The sequence below is a fragment of the Anguilla anguilla genome, chromosome 11 (genome assembly GCF_013347855.1).
Source record: "Anguilla anguilla isolate fAngAng1 chromosome 11, fAngAng1.pri, whole genome shotgun sequence".
Classification (NCBI taxonomy): domain Eukaryota; kingdom Metazoa; phylum Chordata; class Actinopteri; order Anguilliformes; family Anguillidae; genus Anguilla; species Anguilla anguilla.
The window spans coordinates 14,865,114-14,878,263 of NC_049211.1; positions in this window are offsets into that span (position 1 = coordinate 14,865,114).

Sequence of the window (13,150 nt, forward strand, 5' to 3'; positions counted from 1 at the left end):
ATGTTGTAAGTTACTATAGTAAGAGTTCTAGCAGTTGTATTTTCCTTTTAACCACCTAACATAATTTATATAGGCTGTGTGAGTATGTGCTCTTCTTAGAGATATTGTCATTATTAGTATGATTATGGTGATGTCTTGTTCTTTATTGCCTGTGATAGATTTTGTCTTTCTGCTAGGGAGGGGTGGAGGGAAGGACAGTTCTTGTATAAGCAAAGTGGTCATTCTTTTGCTTTGATTTTTAATGTACAAGTCTAATCAATAAACCTTCCTCCTGAAGTTCATAAACTGCTGAAGTGGTCTTGGCTTTAAAGTGTGGTCTCATTGGGGGAGGGCAGGAGGGAAAGGGGGAGGGGAGATGAATAGGGAAGAAGAAAACCTAATAAGAAGAGAACTGCTGCACTCAGGGAAAGTGGAAACACTGAGGTGCTTATCCACCCACTGATCCCGAACAGACAGCTTGGGTCCCAAATAATTTCTGAGACTTGCAGGTGTGCACACCGCCCCACTCATCTCACAAACATTGAATGTCTGCGTAGAAGGTATGAAAAATGATCAAATAACTTCCTCTGAAAATAATGATGTGAGTGATAATATTTATCCAAAATTTACAGTTATAGCCTTCCCCACATAGCCCACACCCATCCCTTCTCAGTCTGTCTTTTTCTTTCAAGTGTCCTTCCAGTGATTCTTTATCTTTTTTCTGAAAAAAATTGCATTTTTCTACTATGGACTGATAGTAATTGCTCAGCATTGCAAAAAATGTGGTGCATAAACAAAAGAGTGTGTTCAGTGTGGGAAGGGGAACGGCTGCTCACTTTGTGAAGGTTGGGATGTTTTACATACGTAACACAGCTCGCATGTCTGTAAATGAAAGTCATGTACATTTTATATTTAATGATGGAAGCTCGTACCCCATGCCCTTGTACACATGAATTTGTTGAAATGCTCCTCTCTCTGTCTCTTACAAACACGCACACACACACACACACACACACCATCTGATGCAGCAGACTCTTGAGTCTACTGCCAATCTATCCTTTCAGCAAAGAGAAAAAGTATTAGATGGAAAATAAAAAGCTCCACCTATAATTCTGGAGGACTGAAATCTCCAGGCCCTACTGGCTGACCTTCACCATTCCACTCCTGCAATAGAGTTGGTCAGTGAGGGAAAATACTGTCTCTATAGGTAGATCACATGTTAAATATCAATGAACCAATCAAAATTGATTTATCTGAAAACAGGTTATCAGATCGGATCAAATAAACCAAATTCAAGCACTGTGACAAGAATAAGCAGCCTGACTCTGGATTTATAAAAAGTAATGGATTTACTTTTATGTTTTATCGAAAACAAGAGAAGGACACCTGACAGAATAATCATTTTATCATTACACCATGGTGGGCAGGAAGTTGATGATGAGGTCATGATGAACAGAATGTTCTTGTGCAAAAGTTGCGTTTGACCGATCAGATCTCACAGATTGAGTGATCGCACATTGGACACTGGAGCTCAGCATGACATAATATAATAACACTGCCCTTTACCGTGCGTCCATTCATCACTAGAGTGACTTTGGAGAGCAGGGAATTTGCCAAGCAACATAAAACAATGGCAGACATTTTTAATATAGAAATTGAAAAAAGGCCCAAACAAGAACGCAACGTAAAACACTGGGATGCTTCATTATTCACACTGTATTGGCATTTGCCCACATCCATCAACCCTGTGTCTTGGCCCCATGATCGCTGATGGTATCTTTTCTCAAGTTTATTTCTGCCCCTGTCTAATGCTGCGGACAGATGAATGCTTGTTGCTGTTGGACGGCTCTCAGGGGTGAAGTGCAGAGTGAAGGATGTAGGGCATAGGGGGTAGGTGTAGGAGGTAGGGTACTGCAGCACAGAAGGTGTTTTTTCTTTAATTAATTTTTATCCCTGATTTGACATTTTTGTCCCAACACATAATGTCCTATCGCATTTGTAAGCTGCCTTCTTTTCTCTGCACAGTGCATCAGCTGAGCTCTCTGACGCATTGTGTTGGAAAGGCACACATAACGTGCAGCTTGTGTAGGTAGGTCTCCCACCCTTCGTCGGGGGTCATAGGTGTGCAATGAGATGCAGACAAACCTGCTGACTGTATCCCTCCCTCACTGAACAGCCTGCTGTCCACTTTTAGCACTGTTATGGTCTGGATTTTGTCACTAGGCCATGGACCGTTCCATACCTGTGAACAGTGTCTTAACAGGATGACTCCAGTCTCATCTACTTCAGTATTATTCAGGTGCATTACCTCACCTGTTCATTTGCTCTTGGTGGTCAGACTCATCAAAAACAATACTTTTGTTGTCCAATGAATCTATCTGACTTCAAATATCACAGTGAAAATAATGACTTGAGAAATGCACGAAGCAGCACTAAGTGATCGTTTATCTGCATATTATGCATGTAAGATGAAAGAAGTGTAATTATGTCTCGTGTTGATGAATGAGACAGTGAGAAGCAGAGAGACCGGGGGCCACATCAAGGAGAAACATGTGCACTGCTGTAGCTCTCCCTCTACACGGGGTTTCGAGAAAAAAAATATTGATTTATCTCTGTCTCTCTCAATAACTCCTTCTTCAAACGAAAAGAAAAAGAGCAGCAACTCTTCATCCACAGTGTCATAAATAAAGGTTCAGTAGATATTCAATCGACTGCTAAACTGACATTCTGTATCAGGCAAAGTGAAAGTCGATGGGAGTTCAGCCTGGAGGTTTCCTCTTGCCTGCCCCACACGTACACGCACACATACAGTACTCAAAAGCCAGAGCACATACTAGTGTGGACATATACAAACACACCCAAACATACACACGAGCCAACACACATACTAGTGTGGACATACACACACACACACACACACACACACACACACACACACACATCTAAGTGATGTATCATTGGGCAGGTCTGAGAGACGGTGGGGACAGGGTGCTGGGAGATGAATGACCTGGTGAGCAGGGTGCAGCTCTCCACAGGCCCTCCGTCAATGCCACTGCTGCCCAGGTGACGCTTTCAAGGAAATCACTTGCTTAACTCATGTACAGCTGATCAATAAAGCTAAGACCACAGACACTACCGTTGTCCTCCACTCAATGCACACCCACATACATGTATGCGTGGTGTGCGTGCATACACATGCACAGCCAAAACATGATCAGCACACACACACAAGCTCACAAACACAAACACATAACAGACACAATCATTAATACACAGACTAGCACATGCAGTTATTTGTATGGTCATACTTGTGTGGCACATTTACAGTAAATTATGTTCTATCATTTTATTTCTGAAAAAGAAGGGGAAATGATGCCTGAACATAGGAATGAATAGGACTACCCAAACAAGGGAAAATACATTTTCAACTTTGAAACAAAAGGGATTTTTAAACTGTATCGCTCTATCCCTGTATTGATTGGAGTGGCTAATACCACAAGTATTAAAAGTCTGAAGTCAAAAGTTAATCAAAGACAGATAAACATTTAATGTTTTGCTTCATGTCACTTTACTGCAATTCTTTATTGCTGATTTCACTATAAAAAAACACAGAAATCGCACATGCCTGTCTACTTACAAGCAAATAGTTCCACAAAAGCAAATTCAATGAGAGGACATTACTTCTATCTTAATTTAGATTTCTATATGAGTAAATTGGCAGGAAAGGAAGGAGAGACACATCTTTGAGGATTCAGTGTTATTTCATGCAAAAATAGGTGAAAAGAAAACAATTACTTGACATGAAGGTCTGTAAAAAATTAAATAAATCAATTAGTGCCAACTCCCAGGCACCAGTGAACAGGAAACATTTATTATACAAAGAATCAAAATGCCTAATGGCACTAAGTAAACAAATTGATTCAAAAAATCTCTGCCAAGGTAGTCAAGCACAGCAGTGAAACACAGAAAAGAGGCACTATAGTGTATCATAAGCGACAGAAAGAAGTCCAACAATAAGATGCACATAAACAGGTCGGTCCCACACATTTTATCACACTCTCGTGATACGTCTGAAATGGAATGCTATAATCAGCCTCACATCTACAATGGCTCGCATGATTATGACACATTGTAACTGAAATAACAGCAGCTCTGAGATTGTCTATAATAGTGGCCTGCCACCCTGGACAGTCGATACCTCCACCTGCAGTACTGTTCACCAGATCTAGACCTTTTCATGGAAAACCGTGGAAAAAGGACAGATGACCCCGGAGTGACCCACAATGACTCTTGAGCCGGTTAATGCTCCAGTCACGAAGTGCCAGGACTTCATCTTCTGTTGTATCAACAGACCCCTTTCTCTTCACAGTTGGTCAGACAACGTCATGAGCAATACGTCGCTTTTTCTATTTTTAACAGTTGGGCTGAACAACTTCAAAAGATGAACACCTAACAAGCAGTTGGAAAATTATTTTTCAAGAGCAGAGAATAATTCTACAAAATACCTGTCAGTCCATATTTTCTGCAAAGGCGAATCAACTTCTATAGCCACCAACATGTATATATCTGTATGTACAAATGGACAGAGGATGAACGTATCAGTGGTGAGCAAATCTTTAGGACCTCTCAAAACAAGATGTCCCTGGACCCTTAAATTTCAAATCGGATGAACTGCATCCTCTCTCCTCTCATCTCGTCTTCCTTGGTGTCTCCCTCACTGTATTAATACATTTTAAAGATGGCTAAAAACTTGTACAGGTGAAGCACATCACTCTTTCTGAGCAGGTGCCCCACATGGCCCCTCAATAAAAATGAGTGACAGTAAGAGGAAGCTAGCTGCCTTTATCTGAGACAAAGAGAAGTGAGCTATGTTCTTTCAGAGAGGCCAAGTCACTGCCCTTTCCTTCTACTGAAATCCCCACTGCCACTATTTCCAATCTACAATTCTCTCAACCTCTCACTGTCCAATTCTCCCTCTCCTCTGATCCACACTCTTCCCCCTGCACCCCCCACCCCCCACCCCTCTCTCTCTCCCAACCTGCCCAACTCTCCCTCTGCCCTGTACAACATGCTCTATCCCTCCTCCATATCACTGCTCCCAATTCTCACTCCTCTCACCCCTCACTGTCTGCTGCCACTCTTTGACTATCCTAATTTCCAGTCAGGCTCACTCCCACTCACATGCTCTTTCATTGTCTAAATCCCATGCCAGTCCTTTACGACCCATTATCATTGTGTATCTCTGGTATCTCTCCGGCCCAGTCTTCTTTATTCAGGCCTCCTCAATTTGAATCACTTCCTTATCTGTCTCCAGCTTCCCCTGATTTATCATAATTTTCCTCCCAAATTAAAGCTTCATATCTCAGCATCTAAATGTAGTTTGCATGGCATTAATACACTGAGAATGATTAATATCCACTGGCACTCTGAGCTTTCTTTAATGCTGGTAAAAACTGATATCACTCAAACTGCTCTGCAACAAGTTACAGTATTCCCCCTAAAATCACAGCGTGGTCACTTTCTTTCTCTCTCTCTATCTATTTCTTCTATTTATCTCTCTCACGTGTGTGCGCATGCACCACACACACACACACACACACACACACATACACAATCATTATTCAAGGAAACTGCATCAGTGTAAACCTGTTTCCCATGAGCCTTACTTACAAAACTGTTAGTGGTAAAACCTGAAGTACCTGCATAAGTTTATTTACCCTTATCTTCAGCTTGTCACTCTTGATCTTTCTTTTCATTTCAATCCTTTCTTTACCAAAATAAGGAGTTGTAAGACTGAGTTGTGCAGCTATATCACTCTGTTCCTCATTCAATGATATACTTAATTACTGTCGCTAATGCCTTTTTCTCACTTCCAGTTAAATTACTTAATAATTAACCTCAATTAGCCTTCAAATATGGAAGAGCATGATTGGCAAGTGTATTTAGTTCAACATAGAAATTTTGTGTGTTTCAGTAATCGAATGTTAATTTGAGTTCATAATAATTAATTAAGCATTAGGAAACTAAAAATAATTTTGCAGATAACATAAATATCACTGAAGCATTATGGAAATGCCCCAGTGTCATTCAATTCAACTGAAGCACACTTCACAAGAGAATAGCTATAGCAATGGATTTTACTCTTTTATGTTTTATTCAGGTTAATTTGCATAGTATTTTCCATGTTTGAAAGGTTTAGAAAGAGAACTGTGTTTTGTTTCATTCATTAAACCAATTAATTACTACACAAATTAAAGAAACAATATTTCATGCAATTACAAAAAGAAAAAGAAATCCATGAAATATATTAATACAGCCAATGTTAACAGTAAGGAAGTAACATCTAAGTAACATCAAGGGGGTATATTTTTCAAACTGCACATTGTAATGAACACAAATACATTTTGTGTAATAATAATTAATGATGACACGCTAAATCAAAATGGCTTTTCCACAGACATGCCAATGCATGAAACATATCATGGTACAAAATGCAACAGAAAACTGGCTTGTTTCCTTGTTCAAAGCACAGCATTAGGCACAGACCCAGGCTCTCAAGAAGGCTGATAAAACCAATAGCTGTAATTTGTCTCTTAAATATAAACCCCACCCCCTTCCATTGGCTTGCTCACACATTTTTTTAAACTCCACCCCCTCCTATGGCTGGCTCACCCAGCTCTGTACTAACTGTCCAGAAACTCCCAGTGGGAACTGAGATAATGAATGCCCCCCATTCAGGAGACCAATGAGAGAACAGCTATTCATAGATACACACTCACACCAGGCCTAAACACTCACTGCAGCTGATAAGGAGCTGGTGCTTGTGAATCTCACGTCTGCCAGACAGACAACCCACAGACAGAGGAGCTATGACAAGGTTTAAAACAGTATACACACACAATTGTTTGTTAGAGTTCCTATGTCTTTCCCAGCTTTGTCCAATATATAAAGAATCTTGTACGCTGTGTTTTCTGGGTGATTTTTAAAGTCTTTTTATTCCTCACAAGCTCACCTCTAAATGGCAGCAAAGGCAGACGTTAATGATAAAGACATTTGACCGCCATACAAACCCTTCCCGCTTCCCCCGGAGAGAGCACGGGCTTCAAAACTGCTCCTCCTGTTCTCCGTGTGACCACAGGACAGATCAGGCAGTGCCACATTAAAGCCTGCCGTACAGAATGAGAGCCGTCGGCCCGCTCCATACATCTCCACAGACAGAAGGCAACGGGTGCCACACCGCGTCCTTCAGACGACCGTGCGCTGGAACCCCCCTGGGGGGGGGAGGGGAGGGGGCAGAAGTGATATGAATAGCGTGGACACGACTTCCACATCACCGACGATCTCCAGCATTAAACGGAACCGCACGGGGCATGAGGCAGAGTCGTGATACAGTGGGTAAATATACCCACAGGTAGACACAGGATGAGTCCAGTTTATGTCCTCTGATTTACGAATACATCCCAGTAATCCAACCCACTTGTAAAACTTCATTTTTTATCGGTGCGAAATGAGTTGTGGTTCTATCACAACTTGCCTTGACAGATATACATTGTCCATTCAAGAATATATTCAATAGTTCATCTTTACAATTCTCTGGACAGAAAAACAAAGAGACTGGAGGGAGAGAGTGCAATAGGAACCACTTCACAAATAAATTACTGTGCACGCTGTTCAATAAAAATAAAGAAGAAAAAAATAAAAGTCAAGTAAACTAAATGCTGAATTGAGTTTGGCCAGATATTACATTCATGTTGTCACTGGGGTGTCCTAAAAGTAACTGATTGCTAATAAAAATAGCGTATTCGTATAATGCATTTGTAGAATCACAATCACATTACTTACATAGAGTCCAATATAATGTGTAATGATGTATAGTACAGCCCATAAGAATTTGGACAGTGGCAGATTTTTTTTTTGTTTTGGCTCTGTATACCAGCACACTAGATCTGAAATGAAACAATTTTTTTAAATAAAAAAATTGCAGCTTGTCAGCTTTAAACTGAGGGTATTTACATCCATTTTGAGTTAAACATCTAGGAATAACCCCCTATAATGCATTTATAACAGGATTACACTAATTAAACTGTCAATCACAAGAATACCGGGTAAGTTTCAAACCATGCTTTTTGTATGAGCACACACACTCATATGCTCGCACACAGACACACACACCCACAAACACACACACACACACACATGCTCGTACACATACACACACACAGACACACCCATATGCACACCCACACACACACACATATACACACGCACACGCACACACACACACATATGCTTACACACACAAACACACACACACATATACACACGCACACGCACACACACATACATATGCTCGCACACACACACACACATATGCTCACACACAGACACACACACACACACACACACACATATGCTCGCACACACACACACACACACATATATATGCTCACACACACACATACACACACACACGCACACACACACACACACATATGCTCGCACACACACACACACACATATGTTCACACACAGACACACACACACATATGCTCACACACAGACACACACATACACACACACACACATATGCTCACACACACACACACACACACTGCGGCCATCTTTAGCCCCAGTAATGTAACACAGTGAGAGCAGCGGCTCCCCGCCTCCCCTGCGCTGAATTGTCCTCTGCTGTCCTGCGTCGCTGTCTCAGGTCAAACCCAGCTCCCTCGACTCCCTCCCAGGGGAGCGCTGGGGGGGGTAACCGAGCGCTAAATTCTGCTGCTTTACTCCTGAGTGCGCCTTCTCCTCCGCCGCGGCCCTCCTTCACACATGAGCTGCTCGCCACCGCGCCGCACGCCTCCGCAGACCCTGCCGCATGCACTGTGAAGCAGCCGAACACAACTCACAACACAGCACACGCTGGAAAACAGCGCCCCGGCACAACATACGCAGCTCACAGCATCCAGCACGCAGAATCACTCAAACAGCATTCTGCACAAAATAATTAATTAATAATAATCACCCAACCAACACAACATCTAATTAGTGAACTTTAACACATAGCATCCAATAAATAACAAACAACTAACTCAGCATCTTAAACACACAGCACTCCACATCTAGTTCATAAACTCCTGCATATGGAATTGAGTACATTATGTGCGAAATCCCATATATAACGTCCAAAACAAAAATGAATATGTCATTCAGCACACAACATTTAATTTGGAACATGCGATATCCAGTCTTTAACACATATGATGTAAAACACAGCATGGAACACAATATTAAAAACAAAATTCAGCACAACATGGGATTCACAAAATACAACACACAGAATCTGGGGTACAGCAGCATTGACAGAGTTAAAAGGGCTGATTTAATCAAAGGGCAAAGTAGTCCTTAAATCAATCACAAATGTAAGAAACTGTTTCAGTTTTCCACACTGTAACACACAGCATATTTAAAATGTGATTAAATCAGCTTTTTATTTCCCATTTTGCAGTAATCAGTGTGTGGAGGCAGGGGCAGGAGGTTGAGTGAATGCCATGAGAAGATGAGAAATGTCAAGCATAAACAGCACAGCGTCTTACACTTCTGCTCATGTCCCTTCATTGTGCCCAGTCTAAATCTCCTCCGAATTTCTTATCCATCTACATGCCACAACTGGGGGGTCAACATGTCCCATTAAAGACTCAAGCTGTAAACGCCTCACTGGGCAGTTCCATACTGCAAATTTTGAATTCAATTATGATTTGGATGCCGACAGTTCTGCAGTGGAAGGTTTGACACGTTCATTAAACATCAACAAAAGAATGCTCTCCACTGCACGCGCTCCAGCTGGCACTGATTATGGGATGGGGACGAGAGGGTAGAGGGCAACAGAGGGCTGACGGCGCTGATGGCGTGAGCCGAGTGTGGCTCTGAGATGCGCCAGGGCGCTAGGGTGAACCCGGGATGGGTACTTCCTGACACGGGCACGCATTCGATCGCTCGCTGAGCGAGTCCAAGCAGGAACAAATGAGAAGGGTGAGGGTGGGGGGGGGAGGGGGTGGGGGGGAGAGATAGAGTAAGAGAAGGAAATAACCAGCATATGAGAACAGAATGCAGCCTGTGGGGGACAGGTGGGGGGTTCGGGACATTAAAGATACGTTAACAGAAAATTGCAAACACAATCCCCAGGAAAGAGAGGACTGCAGATGTACAATGCCTGTGTCTCCTTGTATCAAAGGACCGTCACTCACAGACTCACTAAGCAACACCTGCAGGACAACCTGGAAAAATAACTGTGATATGCTATATGTCTCATAATTCACCTCTGGAGGTTATTTACACAGAGGTCAGAACTGTAACATTAAACAGTACTGTGAACCAATGTGGAAAAGAAAAATCAAAAGGTACAATGCACGTAGGGTTTTGTGGGGGTGGAGGGGGCTCTGCAAAATCCATTCAATCAAAAAATATAATTTCAGTTCTTCTTAGACAACACCCTCATTTGAGTTCCGTTTTTTATGTGGTAAATTAGACAAATAATACCTTTAATTCCACTGTTAGGATTACCTTAAGTGTACCTACGCTTCAAAGCTCGACAGTAGATTGACTTAAGCCCTGAGTCAACATCCCATTACTCCAACCGAATGAATAAATCTCTTTCATGCTCTTTGTTTCTGTAACGAGAACAACAAGGGAAGCAGACAAAGTGTTTATTACCCCACTTAATACCAAGAAGGTATTAATAGCAGAGGGTAAAAGAAGGCCCAGGGCTGCATCTTTATTTTACAACTGTTCTCAAATCAGTGAAAAGAAGACAAATGATTGTTTTCAGGGGGTAAAGATAATGAGTTGGGGAAAAAAAAAAAAGATAAAGCACTTTCAAATCAGCAATCTGCACAGACTCTGAAATCGATGCACTCTCTCTTATTTTCCTGCCTAAAATTTTGATGGTGGGCCGTGCTCAATGCTGGACTGCAGAGCGCTGTGAGTAAATTATCTGCCGAGGAGAAGATTAATACATAACCCTTAGAGCGCTTGTCCGGCCGACATGGTTTTCTTTTCTCCCTCTCTTTGTGCCAGCCCCTGAGATAGGCTGAGTCAGAGTGAGCTATCTCCACCAAGGTCCCCTGGCTGGGCAAGAGCCTCTCCATGCGACAATTAAAGCTGTAAATAAAGTTAATGCACACCAGCACCCAGCGTCTTTACAGCATGGGTGTAATTAACAGCATTGTTTCACCTGGGCACTGCCAGTGATGGGGGAGATAAGCAGGCCTGTCGGCCTCTAACAAGCAGTGTGCAGCTGGCTCTCAAAACGACACCAGGAGCTAACTGAAGCTTACCGCTCTTGTAATGTTCGTGTGATGCTGTCAGCTAAATTTTATGTACTGGCTTGGTGTGCCGCTACTAATAAGGCCTACATCTGGACTTCTGAAAGTGCCAGAGAATGGCAAGAAGGGCACGTTTTTTCTTATGTGCGTACACAGCCAGCCCTGACAGAGAGCAAAAATAAGCCAATTATATTACTTGTAATCTTCATCTGATTATTAGCTCTTACTGGGACTGAGTGGATAGAAGGACAGAGAGAAGACAGCACTGCCCTAAGGAGAGAGTTTGACAGCCATTAAAGAAAATGGCAGTGAGTTAAATCTGAAAATTTACTCAGTTTGATTTCGCACTCCAGACCTGCCTCTTGTACCTCTTTGTAGGTGTTTGACCCACCAAATATACAGAGAAGACGGACATGTCAGTAGGAAAAGTAATTGGGGTACAGGGGATCAATTTCACCAAAAATAAGAAAAGCCCTGCTCCCTATGTACGTGCTTTGTTTGGTGGCTTTGGCTGATCTTCTGGTGTGGAGAGAACTCTCGCAGGGTAGGCTCATCCACTGCAGTCAAACAGAGAGAACAGAAGCATTTGGTACTCATTACACATATACATATACACACACATAGGACTCATCACCAAAGTCATACAATCCTAGTCCACACAATCTCATCCCAACACCATACAGTTCTAATACACAGCATTTCATAATACCATGAAGTTCAAACACCAGCTCACACAGCCATGCAAACCTCACACATCTCATAGCTCACGTACTGTATGTAGTCTACTCTTTTTTCATCGCAGTAACTGGCCCTTTGAATTTCCACTACCACATTTTTACAGTAAGGAGACGAGACAATTTATTTACCACATTATTCACTGCGAGGACCTCCAGCATCTGGAGTAATAACACACTACATCAGTTTAAATCTTTAAATAATCCTTAACATGAAAGGCAATAAATTGTGTGCTGTTCGATATTGCAAGCCTCATACTTCAGTTCTGCATTACAGTGAAATAATGATGTTAACACAAATCAAAAAGTCAACGCTGGAACATCCTAATGACATACTCTGCGCTTGTCGCTGGAATTATGTGGAACTCCAGCGCTAAGGCATTACAGAGGTGGAAAGAATGGAGTGAAATGACCCTTACAAATTAAACTTTATCGATCAATCACACAATAATGCACCGCATCAGAATTCATAGAGTTCCGTTACCTGAACTTACAGACATTGTACACTCTTGTTTCCTGCTCAGTAAAGCTTGTAGCAGGTATTTAAGCGCCCATTCATCATGTGGGAAATTCTTCTTCAGGGAGGGAAGGCTGAGGTGCCTTTGGGTGGGGGTGGCTGTAAGGCCCGCTTGAGCTGCTTTAATTCCGGCCTGGCCGGAAGGCGGCGAGGCACCGCTCCCACGGTTTGCAGCGTCGTCCACCGAGAGGCACCAAACACGGCGAGACAATCCAATTACATGCCTGCCATCCAGAACAGCTCCTACAGGGATCTGCCCGAGCCTTGACCAGCTGCCTCACAGCAAAGAATGCCCATCGCCCCACCCGCTTCAGTCTTATGATTGCTGTTCGTTATTTTTTCCCCGCTACAGAGTGCAAATCATTGTATTGAGCGAGACTACTGAGAACACCTGACCCCCACCATCAGAACCCAAAGAACATGGGTCGCTCACTCTGGGTCCCACTGTAACCTGGTCTGTCTTCAATGACATCCACAGGCTAGGGGCACCGCAGGCTATGGACAGAGCCAAAGTCCAAGGCCCTCACCTGTGACAGGTGCACAACCAGTAGCAGACCTGGGAGGTCAACATGATCCCCCTCCCCTTCTCTCAATAA